This window comes from Taeniopygia guttata, chromosome 3 (assembly GCF_048771995.1).
Source record: "Taeniopygia guttata chromosome 3, bTaeGut7.mat, whole genome shotgun sequence".
Classification (NCBI taxonomy): Eukaryota; Metazoa; Chordata; class Aves; order Passeriformes; family Estrildidae; genus Taeniopygia; species Taeniopygia guttata.
Window position 1 is genome coordinate 11,127,769 of NC_133027.1, and position 11,145 is coordinate 11,138,913.

Genomic DNA, 11,145 nt, shown 5'->3' on the forward strand with positions numbered 1-11,145 from the left:
CAGTGATGTACCAAGGAGCTGAGGTATATCAAGGACAGTGGGTTGTTAGCACGGGAACGTCACCTGCCGCTGTGCTGCTCTGGTGTGTGATGAGGCATTGGGCTGGAGACAGAGAAGTGGGGCTTGAGGCTCAGTGTTGAGCTCAACTGCTTGGAGCCACATCCAGGTATACAGTCTGGAGAACACTCAGAGGTGAGGGTAGGAAACATCTCTGTGCAATGGTCAAGAGAAACAGGCTTCAAGTATCTTATTTCTAACTGTTTCACTGTAATCCATTCACCTTTGGCTGTGGTGCTCTTGAAAGTACCTGTAATAACCAACTTCCCTCATGGACCGACCAAGAATTTAAGAAAGAAAAATTGAAAAAAATTCGTTTTTATTTTTTTAAACTTTATTTTGATTCTAAATTGCAGGCCCTAGCTATGAGCCAGCTCTCTGTGCACACATGTATGTATTATAGCTGAGGTTTCTGCAAGCAAACTAAATTGAAGTTGCATGTATTCATTTTATATGCCCCATCTGTTTAAGCCAAGGGAGACTTACTTGCTTTTTAAAAAGCACTCTGAATCTGTCACCAATTTACCTTCCTTACCTTGCCACAAAGGCCAACATCTAACCCCAGGCAGAGGGACAGCTCTGCTCTTTCAGTTGCTCCAGTCAACACAGTAGGCAAGCTTATAAACCCAGTGGGGGTTCTCCAGTAAAAATTCCCCATCTTAATGAGATAAACGTTCAGTTTTTCCATGATGCAATAAAACCAGAAGTATTAAAACTCTCCTCTTTTCAGCAGTTGCCTGGTTTGCCTAAGCTTGCTGCTAAGTGAATGCTTCACAGGCTCCAAAGCCTGAGCCGTGTGAATGTGTGGCATGATTATGCTTTTGCTGAAAAATGTGGATAATTCCCACTTCAAACAGACTTAATTTCTTTTCACCTAAGGCTATAAACAAAATAAACAACTTGCAAGAGTCATACAAATAACTTTAAAATTGAAGGCCTGTTCCCTTTTCACATAACTTTTTCCAAACGAATCATTTAGAGAGTAATTGACTTGCAAAACAATCCAGGAGGCCTCCACAGTTGAATTATTATTTTTGATCTGTCCCAGAATGGTGCTGCTATTTCTCATAACAGAAAATGACAGGCTCCCTCTAGACTTTTTACTTACAGCTTTAGCTTCCACTAGCAGCCTCACACCTGTTGTAACTGGATTCAGATCAGAGAAATTAATTAGAAAACTTAATTAATTCCAAATGTCCTGTGTGACATGGGGAAAGGAATGCTTTCCTAATTGCCCTTTTTGAGGGAAGCCTGGCACAATGACTACCAAAGAAGGTTTAGAGCCCTTTCTTTCCACATTTAAGAATGATTGCTTCAGGTAATGTGGAGGAAACTTAGTTAATCTGCATAAGGAAAATATTGATAACTTATTTGCCATGAAAGACTCAGGAGGCCATCAGGTGCTTCAATCACTTTATCAGGGTCCTGAGAAAGTGACAGCTTTTCTTGCTATCTGCTTCTTGGGCAAAATAAGCAATCTGGAATCATGATCCCACTAGAAGCACTGGGAATCAGACATCTAAATATTTTTGCTGATCTTGGCTTTAGGTTTGGGCAGTAGGACCCTTACAGCCAGATGGATGATGATTATTTTAAGCTTGATGAATGAGACCTTATGCGCTCCTGTGGATGTATGGCATTTTAAAAGAAATACTTCATAAATTGTGAAATTAGGAGGGTGGGATGGTGGTGGCAATAGCAGTGCTAAGCATATATTAAATATCCTGCAACATTCTACAGAAAGGTGCGTTTTTTCCCCAAATAAATGTCAGCTCATTGTTGCAGTTGTTGGAATGGCTGCCAGTCCAGTCACCTGGACTGCAGTCTGATGATGACTGATGTTACTTGAGTTTAGCTAAGTCCTATTGCAACCTTCCCCAACAGGAGGTCGGTGTCCTGGGCCCTCCTAATTCCCAGCATGACCATGAGCTCTCCAAATGCCATCTGCCTTGGAGACAAGCAATGCCAGGGTCCTTCTAGATGCTTCCAGAAAGGGGTCATGAGCAGCATCTGAAAAATGACAGGTGACACACCTGGAGGCAGAGAACCAACACGCACTGCAACAAGTAGTTTTGGTTTATAGACTTATTTATACTTATACTTTTAGTTTATATACTTATTTACAGGCAGAAATGCCTTCTCCAGTGTACATGGATAGGGGTTTTAGGCTTCAGGCTTCCCTGAAGGCCTCTATATGCAGCTCTGTAGCTCTATCCCATGTGTAAAGCATAGTAAATTGAAAATTGTTTCAGTACAACCAACCCATTTGCTACTCTGCAGGGCTGAGATCCTACAGGTCCAGTAAAAATGATTGATAGTTCTAGTCGACACCTCACCTGACTTTGAAAATATTAATATTTGCGAAGAGACTAGAGCTTCATTTTCCTTCAGTCTGCCCTCCTCAAAATCTGCAGAGTCCTAGATGTGTCTCAGAAGAACCACCACAGATAGGGAAATAAAAATAAGATTGCTTTGTGGAGGCTTTTTGTCCATAAAATTTTGCTGTTTGCAGAAAATTTTAAAAAAAATCTTATTTTATATAGCAAGTTGTATTACGAAATAATTGTATTAGCATAGCTAAGACTGGGGTCTTGGGCCAGTAGAACAGACTAAGAAATAGCAAGCTCATCTGTAGTCACAAAAGAGGCAACTTGAATACTCAAAAGGAATAATTGGAAAAATTTTGATTACAGTTATGTAGTTTCTGAATTTGGGTTTTTGGAGGGGTTCTGTTTGTTTGATTCTACATACATGCTATTTTTATTAAAAGGGTTAAAACTGTATAAAATATGAAAACATCCATGTTTCAACAAAGAGGCACAGTTCTTCACTGTGGAAAACCCATAAAATGACAGGAAATGTGGTAGGTGTTCATTTTTAGGGGTTCTGTTGACAGAAGTTGATGAATGAAAATATAGTATTTCATTTTTGCCTTTTGTTCAGTAAATAGCATGGAATTTTGATGCTGCCTAGAGGGACAGCTTTGTACTACGGTGGTCTAAACTGGGATTTTTTCATTAATGTAACTCAATCAGAGTAGATGGGGGTTTTTTCTGTTTTTTTTTTAATTTTTTTTTTTTTAGGAAAAAGCTGAAGTCAAAGAGAAGACCAAGAAAAAAGCACCACAAAGTTTATCTTTTACTCATCTGGAAGAGTTTATTTTAAACACAGAACATTGTTTGCTGCTGTGGAAATGAAAGTGAGAGAGTTGCAGCTTTCTTCCAGTGCCATCTGGCAGATGATTTACTTGCGTATGGTATTCACTAATCCAAATAACCCTGTGTGTGGTAGCATTGTCTCTGTTCTGATCATGCAGCTGAGTTGGCTGAACCCTACATGGCTCACACAAGGCTATCAACAGCACAGTACAATAGGTTGTTTAAAATTAGAACAGCATTATGGAAAGGGATGTGCCAAATTCATTGTGCCTTTACCTATATTAAGCATTTTCCTTGAGTTTGATGTTTCCTTTTCATTCTCTTCGTGGTTTTATTCACACCAGATCTACTTGGGCTTTAGCCCATTTATTTCAACACTTACATATAGCTCAGATGGGACCAGAGTGGTGAGCATCCAGCCCTAAGATGGTATCTTTGTCCTGATGGTAATTGTATTTTCTCCTGTAAGGTCCTTTCTCAGCCTCATGAAACTTTTATTTCTGCTGGGAAAGAAAGCTTTTTTTTTTTTTTTTTAGCAGGACAGCTGTATGATGTAACCAGTAGTTTTGTTGTTAAGGAATTCTCCCAGTTCTTAACCTGAGCCAAAATTCTCTCCAGATCAGGATATTTCCATTTTATCAGGCAACAGATCTAGCTTCTTCATTATTATATTAATATTAGTCTGCTTCCTCTTGCTGTAATAGAAAAGAAAGACCCTTTAATAGCTATATCTGGAAGTAAAATAACCCGGGGATTATGCCTTGAGAAGCAAACCCCAAACTGTGAATGAATAGAAGCATTCCCTTATATCTTTTGTTTAAATTCTAAGGAGAGATGGGTATTCTGATACTCTTCTATGCTCGAGATAATATAATGTCTCCTCAATGTATTCTGACTGAGTTTTCCACAGTGCCTAACTCTATGTGCATAATAGGTTTCTTATTTTGGATTGAAATTCTGCTCTCTGGTCTGAAGTTCTAAAATATAAATATTGAGTGTACCTTATTTTTAGTCACTTCTGGCTTTTAATTGGATCTGGCCTTGATAGGTCGCTTCAAATAGTTAATTCTGTGGTTCCATTTGCAGTTGAATAGTTTGTTAATTGTGGATTTTCCTCAGAAATCAATCAATATAACACATATGTGAAATTAAAATACACATAGAAGATAAGGAAATAATTGAGAGCTCAGCTCTTTTCCTGCAAAGCAGTTGACACTTTGAACTCATTGGCTGCATCTGTATTACTGGGCATTTATTGCCAGAATAAATAGTTTCCTTGATCACAGGTTGACAGGGATAGTTGGGCAATGTTCATGTTGCCATATCCTGTTCTCTCCCAGAAGATGTGTAGGTGCATCCAGACTGCTTGCTGGGAGTGTCCTTGGCCCATGCTGACTCCTGAATGATGCAAGGAGTTATTTTGAAAACTATTAGTTAGCCAGAGCCAAAATTGTGCCAGGAACTGCCAGAACCGTTGAACAGCACTGATGATCGAATTTCAGTGCTTGGGCTGGTGCCCTGTAACTCCTTAATGGAGTGCAATAAGCCTAGCCAAAAATGCCCTTCTTCCTTCAAATGTTAATAGATAAAAGTGATTTTTTTCAATTTATATCCATGACATTCAGAGACTGGTCTAAAAAGCTGAACCATATTTTCTCTTAATAATTTTATAGTGTGAAAATTCCACTGACTTTGCTGCAATTTCTATGGACTGACCCTGTAAACACATGGGAAATTGGTATTATTAACATCACTATGTCATCATGCTTTATTCGTTTCCAATTTTGTAACAATAGTCTGATCTCTTGGAATTGTATCTGCTATCACAGTATTGGACTATGGAAACCTTATTTTATCAAAATGTGTTATTCTTGGACTAGAATGCAGAGTTATGCCATTTCATTTTATAGATCCATAGATTTTTTTTTTTTTTTTAAAGCCAGAAAAGGCCCTTAGCTTATTTAGTCTGACTTCCTGAATGACACAAGACATTTAATTTAACCCAGTTAGTCCAGCAATCTGTGTTTGGCTAAGGCTTATCTTCTAGAACGATGTGCAGTCAAGATGTAAAGCCATCAGTAGTTGGGAGAATCTATTGCTTCCTTTGGGATTGCAGCCCACCCTCTTAAAAATGTGTGGTTTGAGTTTTGCCTGAATTTGTCTGGCTTTCACTTCCAGCAATCACCTCTGATTATGCTGTTCTGTGTGAGATGAGGGTGCTGCTGTTACTGCTCAGTATTTTCTCCCTGTGCTGATACTTGCACACTGTAATCACTGAAATCACTGCTGGATGTTTTTATTAAATTCAACAGACTGAACCCCTTTCTTCTCTTATTGCAAGGCCCTTTTCCAAGATTTCCAATACTATCGGTGGCTCTTCTCCACATCCCAGCCAATATTTCACCTCTTTTGTGACACAAGAAATGGATGTAATCCTCAAGTGTGTGTCCATTTATAGGCAATCCTAGTGCATATCAGTTCTTTCCTTCAGTTGCTCTAAAGCTATCACTAATTTAGATGTGCCTTGGGCAGGCCCCTGGCACTGAGGCCAGCTGGAATATTACAGTTTGCATCACTACTCTTGAATGCTTTTTATCTTTCACAACAGGATGTCAACATCCAAACTACTTTTTGGTATTGCTTCTTGTCAATTTTTGGTAGTGAGTTGGTGTTTGGAAATCATCTGGGAAAATGTTGTCAGCGGCCAAAACTAAGCCAGGGATGAAAAATAAACATTCTGTGGTGTGTGTGCTCAAGGGCTCATCTCTAGGAATATTTCCTGGGATTTTTTTGTTCAGTGTGGTAGCCTAAAATGGTCCAGTTACTCTCAAGGCATCACTTATATTTTTAGCTTCAGTGAAAGGATTAAAAAAAGACACAGTTTTCATTTTTGCTTTAAGAATCTAGAAGACAGATGTATAGACTCAACTGGGCACCTCAGCTAGATGGAGATATTGTCAAGTTAGAGATGTCCTGATTTTCATTCACCCCATTTTCCTCAGTTGCCTGGTTTTGAACAGTTTCTTTGTTTGGTAGGATTTGCCTCTCCCCACTTCACAGCTGACAGTAAGGGTACTTGGACAATTAAGAGCCCAAGTCCAACTTCTCATGACAACTCTTAGATAAAATAACTCCAGTTCAACTTCACTTTTGTGCATGACTCCTAATCCTATGGAGATGACTCCTATGTGTGAGAGTTATGCATCTAAATCACTGAAAGGCTTTTTTGGGTAAATTACCCATTAATATAATATATTTGCATGGATATGATAAACAGACTTTTAATTCATTTTCTCTGACTCTTGCAGTAAGAACTGTACATGAAATAGAACCTTCTATCCAGAGCTTTCAAAATTCAAACAGTAGTGTGTTCATGCATGCACCTGGCTGGGTGAAAGCCATGGAAGGTCCTTGCACCTGCTTTCACTGTCTCCAAGACAAGCGCCAGTGAAGCACGGAGTGCTGAGCACAGCATATTCAAATTGTCAATAGGAGACTCTCATATTTAGAGACTGTCACCAGTTTGGGCTGTAGAGTGTACTGTGGATTGTGATAGTTTGGCACCAAAATCCTGCTCTGGTCAGTCATACTTTATACAGGACAGTTACTCTTTGTGGAGAGTGGATGGGATCTCAGATATCATAACTCAGCCACTTGAGATATAGCTATTGACAAACATGACTAGCAGTCTTGACTTTCTTCTCACTTAGAAAACAGCTTTAATATTAATTTCTGTGAGTATTGAAAAAGTACAAATTGTTGTTCTTACCTCAGAAACACCTGTGTTCAGGAATAATTTGAAGTAATAGCTGATATAGCATGAACCAGAGCAAAGCCTGGTGCAGACATACAGTGGGGATTCATTATTACTTTCATTACTTTTATTATCATCACCTTCAGTGACACATACAGTGTTTCTTTCATCACCCTGTAAGGGAGTTAAACACTACAACTGCAGTCTAGTATTTCTCAGCGCCTGCCCACCTGGCAAGTCTTTCTTTTCTGAAGTTTGTTCTGCCACCGTTGATTTTAGATTTGAGCTTTTACAGCTGATCAAAGAGATGAGATTACTTAAAACAAGGGCTTCCTAAGCAAATATATCACCATTGGTCTAGTTTGGATTTAGAGATCCCTGGCAGTGAAAAACCTCTGGGCAGACTGGGTTAGGAAAAATGAATGTGCATACAGATATTTATGATGCCACTCTGTTATTTTTAATGTGCTGTACATTCAGTATTTTCCTCTTATAGTGGAAGATCATTTTGATGTTTCTTTGAAGACTAATTTAGAAATGTTGGCAAACATGTAACATGTGCAATTTATTATATTAATAATATCTGATGAAACAACAAATGTGAATAATCCTGCTGAGTACAGAGAAAACAAATGCGCCCTTTTTATGCTGTAGTTTATCTGATCTTGGTAGACTACAGTTAATATATTTTGAAGCAAAATATGTATGGCAAATGTTTTCATAATACTCTAATAAAAGTGTTTCTCTTTCTCATTTTTGGTTTTTTTTTCCTCTTTCTCAAGCTTCCCTTTGTTTTCTTTAAATAAAAAAATTACAAAACATGGATGTTACCATCTGTAAAAAACTAAATTCTCCTCAGCTGTGAACTCTGTTCCAGTAGGTTCCTTTTCACCCTATGTACAATAAATAATATAGCATGGAAAACAGTCCAAAATCCAATGTAATTCACAGAGATATTAATAAATTCAATGTTTCTTTTCTAGTAGGGAAGCCAAGCAGCTGAGTAAGTTGGAGCTCCACTGCTGAAGATGATTGAAACAGCATAAAGTAGGGCACAGTCAATAGTGAAGCCACTAATATAGTGAGAAATCCATTTGCATTGTTGACTCACTAATTTATGTGGTGTGCCATTGATTTGATCTCTTCCAAGAGAGACTAAGGACTTGGTCACAACTTTGTTGAATGCATTTAGGGCTTATATAGAATGGCTGGAAGAAAATTGTAATGGGCAGGTCCTGATTGGGCTAACTTAGAAAAGCCTGGGATTTTTTTACTCTAAAAGCTGGATTCCTCTCTTTGTTCCTCCACTACTACAAGTTGCTGAGCCTTCTCTAAAGGGTTGAGGATACTTCACTGTCAGACCCCATGTGCCCACTGGCATCCCACCAGGCAGGCCATTGGGTACCCTTAGAGCATCCCAGAAACCATCCTTTAGAGCAGTGAATCAGAGAAATACTTACTCAAGTGTCAGTCTTTCTGCTTAAAACTTTCCACTGTTCACTGGGGCAGATTTAAAAGTGTCAGTCCCATTGATTTTCCTTTTTTTCTCCCCGCTTTGTTTGTTCCTAATTCTCTTAGATGAGATTTTTTTAAAAAACCTCCTTCCTGACTGCTAACTGCCAACAGGGTAGCTAGTGCCATTGCATTGGAGGAAGTCAACAATGAACCCATGTGTAAATGAATGTCACTAACCATCAACTTAACTTCCTCAGCAGTGAGGAATACTGAACTTCATTAAAGTTCCACTCCTATTATCAATTTGCATCTAATTTACAATTTTAGTCTAGGAAAGTTTGTCCCTGTTTTTTGTTAGCTAGATTAACTTTAAATACAGTACTTAAATTATGTTTTTTGGATCTTTCAGCAAGTCAGAGTGGCTGCCAGTTCTCTAGAAATGAGCAAACTGGCTGTTTCTTATGAAGCACTGTTTGCTTGAAATTTGCACTGGGGCATGACCATGTGTTTGTACATATGTTTCAAGGATGCATCTGCTCTCTGTTCATAAATTAAAAAATTTCTTTTCATTACTCCCTACGAATTCATCCTGAGTTTGATGTTAGCAAAGGACCCAGTGAGATTTCAAGGAAGAAATGAAATAATTTCAGATAATTTTGCCAAGTTTATTGATAATGATAATCAGCCTCTGATGGTAACCAGCTAAAAACCCCAGCCTGTAGATTTGTCTGTGGTTTTGGGATTTTTATAAATGTTGCTCAAGATATGTTTTTACCCTGTTCACTGACAAGAAATGTGGGCCTTCTGTTGCCTAGAAAAATTGATAAATGAATGGTCTGGAAGAATAACTGGTGGCTGGGAGATTTTCAAAGTAAAGGATGTTTATCAGACTTCTTAAAATATGTTTTTATTAAAGACTGAATCAATGAGCATTTTGAGTAAAGGAAGTTTTCTGTTTAACTTCTTGGTAGACAGATATAACTAAGTCATTTTCCAGTAAAATTGCCTCTTTCTTGTGTTTCTAAATTTTAGAAGTAGCAGAAAGAATATGTTCATACTTTTCTTTTGCATTTTAAGAAGGCAGGGAGAAATTAAAAATGTAATGTTCCATGTGCTTTGAAGGGCTAATTATGCATTTGGTATAAAATATATTGGCAGACACAAATGCATGTGACAGAGGACAGATATTACTGATGCTTTCATATCCTAGAAGACATTTTTCTATTTTCAAGCTGGCGTCTAGACCATTGCAATGAAATTCTCCCTCTCACTAAATTTAATATGTCCACATTCTGCCCATTCTAGCCTTGAGATCTGAATTCTACATCTTTGGTAATGCTGCTAAATAAGACAGAATAAAAAGTATCCTGGTGACTTGGGATAGCAACTTTTATCAGCAGGGTCCTGACACATATGTCTAAATTCCTCTGAGGCTGACCAAAACATAAGTATTTATTGAATTAGGACTCAGACTACCTGGGACAGAAAGAAGCTTATTTCAGATGAAACTTCTTCTCACATGTATTTGTTATCACATAAGAATTTTGACTCATATCAAGACCTAGTAGCTAATAAACATAAACATTTTTATTTTTAAAAGTTTTGTCTCTCCTCTTACTCAGAAAATAGATTTGCTTCTTCTGGAAAATGGAGATATCCAAATGGCAGTTCAGGATTGGCACTTCCTTTTTAGCAGAGTGGTGGCAACAATCCTTTTAAACATTGATATCAGCAGTGAGGAGGAATCTCAGGTCTGTAATAGTTTGTAATATTGTATGTATAGATTAGATGTGAGCTGAAGTAAAACCAAGGTGAACTGGCCAGTCCCTTTGCCACGTACCTGGTAGCCTCTTTCTGGTCACACATGCTATTCTGGTTAAATATTTTCCCCAGTCAAATGTAATTTCTGGAACAGGTAGTATAAAATATAGATTCTTATCTTTTACGTATAATATTTGAAAAATTGCTCTTGCTTTCACAGGCAAACTGCTGAAGCAGGTCAGAGTTTGTAGTTTCTCTGTCAGCACAAATTAATTTCAAGGCCTCTTGTGCAATAATAATAGATTTAAATTGTTTATAGGGTAGATTTTAATAAACACCGCATAACATAGAGCAGTGCCTAGTACAACCACTTGATTCAGTGCCAACAAAATATCATATTTCATTGGGGCTCTGAAGAAATAGCACAAACAATGAAGATGTCTGAGGTATGTCACAATACCATGATCAAAAGGATTGTATTATTTAAATATTATAATAAGCTCAGTGATGTCTTTTGAAACAGAATGATTTTAATTCAGAAACATCTGCTTGAAAGTCCAAGGAGATTAGAAATGTCCATTCCTGAAAACATACTAATTAAAGGCTCTAAATACTTAGGATAGTTCTATGCCTGTGTAAGTTAGTCCAACTGATAACAAAATTCGACATGTTTCATATTATTTCAACTTCTTTTATTTGAACAAGGGAATAGATAAACAAAAGGAAATGATCCTGTTGTTTTTAAAATTTTGTGAAAATATGACCCAAACCAAGGTCATTCTTCAAATGCATGGTCCATATGGCTTGGCTGACACAAATAGCTGTAAGGATAATATCACTCTGTAGGAACAGTGGGACTCAGCTCTCTCCAGCTCTGTGCAGTAGCAGAGTGAAAGAAAATGTAAACTGAACTGCTCCTTTATCCACCATTTTTGATACCTCAGATATATCTGCGTCAGT